The sequence below is a fragment of the Schistocerca americana genome, unplaced genomic scaffold (assembly GCF_021461395.2).
Source record: "Schistocerca americana isolate TAMUIC-IGC-003095 unplaced genomic scaffold, iqSchAmer2.1 HiC_scaffold_350, whole genome shotgun sequence".
NCBI classification, from domain to species: domain Eukaryota; kingdom Metazoa; phylum Arthropoda; class Insecta; order Orthoptera; family Acrididae; genus Schistocerca; species Schistocerca americana.
The window spans coordinates 72,501-75,000 of NW_025726072.1; the positions used below are offsets into that span (position 1 = coordinate 72,501).

The 2,500-nt window shown below is 63.7% G+C and overlaps 1 pseudogene; it reads right to left on the reverse strand.

The window, feature by feature from the left end:
* Positions 1-2,500, reverse strand: part of LOC124580737 — a 7,790-nt pseudogene that overhangs the window by 3,206 nt on the left and 2,084 nt on the right.

Sequence of the window (2,500 nt, forward strand, 5' to 3'; positions counted from 1 at the left end):
CCCACGTCGGCGCCGCCCGCTATCACCGTCGTGCTACCCTCGTAACACCTTTCGACGTACTCAATAAAGCAATCCGGCAGGCCATGAGCCCTCAGCACGGGGCGGAGGGCGGCATGGTCCACCGAATCGAACGCTTTAGAGACGTCGATCGATGCCACAAAAACAGAGCGACAGGAGCGAACTGCGTCGGTGAGAGCAGTGTCCAAGATGAAGGTGTTTTCCAACATCCCATCCCGGGGGATGAATGCCCGCTGACGTTCGTCCACAGCACATGCACGCATCAGGCGTGACGCGAGAACCTTGTGAAAGGTCCGCGCCAACACCGAGCAGACCGTAATGGGGCGAAAGTCAGCGGGGGATGTTGGTGCAGCCGTTTTGGGGAGAAGTGACGTCCGGGCGCGAAGCAGACGCTCGGGGAGGGCGCGGGCCAGGAGGAAGAGGTTCAAGAGTTTCACCAGGACTTCATGCGGCAGGCGCCGCAGCTCCGCTGGAGTCAGGCCGTCCGGCCCGGCTGCCGATCCCCTGGGCGGCAAGGCAGCAGCGACCTCCTCACGTGTGACCGGCCCCCATAGGCACTCAGGAGCGACAGGCTCCGAGTGCGGGAGAAGGCGGTCACGGATGAAGCCGGCGGTGGAGATCGGCTTCTTCGTGAAGAGGTCCGCCCAGAAGTCCAGCAGACCGGGGATGTCGGGTGGCGGCTGCAGCAGGGTGCCGTCCAGCAAGCCGCGCACGCAACGCGCACGCGACCTACGGAAGGCGTCCTGTGTCCGCGCGTATTCCCAGCGGCGCCGCTTGCGCTTCTGCAGCGGCGGGGCGGCAGGCGGCCGCTTGGATGGTTGGCGCGGCCGCTGTGTCCTGGTGATCGACCTCTCCCCCCTGGACCCGACCGACGCAAGGGCATCCGGGAGCATGCCCAGGATGACATCGGGCGGCGTGCCCCGCCCCAGACCAATGACTCGATCCAGGGCAGAGAAACGCTGGGCGGAAGCAGGTAGCCCCGCCAGATGCTCCCAGATGGCGGCGTCAGTCGGCCCCTCCGGCGGCGGCCCGGTGGTGTCGGCCGCGAAGTCCTCGGCTGCGTCGACGGGCGGCGCAGCGGCCTCGCCCGCGTCAGGCAGCGAGCTCGCTGCTCCACGGCGGGACGCCGGCTCTTCACCCCGACCGATCTCAAGTGCCTCCATGAATTGGCGGACAAGCTGCTTGTGGGCAGCTTGCCGCCGTCGGCACTTGATTGCCTCAAGCGTTCGGTCGGGGAACATCCTGGTAAGTTCTTGATTTACAAAGAAGAACCGGGCGTCCCTCTCCAGGAACAGTTCGGCCTCTGCCTTGGCGAGCGACAGGACTTCTTCCTCCGTCCACCTCGCGCGATGCCTCTCCGTCACGATCTCAGCGTTGGCGGCCGCAGGGTGTTGGCGGCGGCGATGGACCCCGAGACCGTTCTTCGTGGTAAAAGTGCGGTGGCACTCACTGCAAGCAAAGGGAGCTACACAAACTATCGCATTTTCGTTACGGCCGGTTGGCCGGATAGGTGCTGGGGTAGCTGGGGTGGCACCTTCAGCGGAAGGGCCACCATCTCTTGTTTCTTGTCGGCTGCCCCCAACTATAAAGGGATAATGCGAGGGGGGGCTGGTAACCCCCCCAAGCCCCTGGTGCGGTCTTCCACTCTGCAAAAATCAGCGGGCCCACGAGAAGGGGAGAAGACCGCAGGAGTCATAGTTACTCCCGCCGTTTACCCGCGCTTGCTCGAATTTCTTCACGTTGACATTCAGAGCACTGGGCAGAAATCACATTGCGTCAACACCCGCTAGGGCCATCGCAATGCTTTGTTTTAATTAGACAGTCGGATTCCCCCAGTCCGTGCCAGTTCTGAGTTGATCGTTGAATGGCGGCCGAAGAGAATCCGCGCACCCGCGCGCCCCCGGAGGAGCACGCTAAGGCGGACGCGGCCTCGCAGCAAGGAAGATCCGTGGGAGGCCAAGGCACGGGACCGAGCTCGGATCCTGCACGCAGGTTGAAGCACCGGGGCGCGAACGCCGCGCAGGCGCGCGCATCCTGCACCGCCGGCCAGCACGAGGCCAACCAACGGCGAGAGCAGACCACGCCCGCGCTAAACGCCCGCACTTACCGGCACCCCTACGGCACTCACCTCGCCCAGGCCCGGCACGTTAGCGCTGACCCACTTCCCGACCAAGCCCGACACGCCCCGATCCTCAGAGCCAATCCTTATCCCGAAGTTACGGATCCAATTTGCCGACTTCCCTTACCTACATTATTCTATCGACTAGAGGCTCTTCACCTTGGAGACCTGCTGCGGATATGGGTACGAACCGGCGCGACACCTCCACGTGGCCCTCTCCCGGATTTTCAAGGTCCGAGGGGAAGATCGGGACACCGCCGCAACTGCGGTGCTCTTCGCGTTCCAAACCCTATCTCCCTGCTAGAGGATTCCAGGGAACTCGAACGCTCATGCAGAAAAGAAAACTCTTCCCCGATCTCCCGA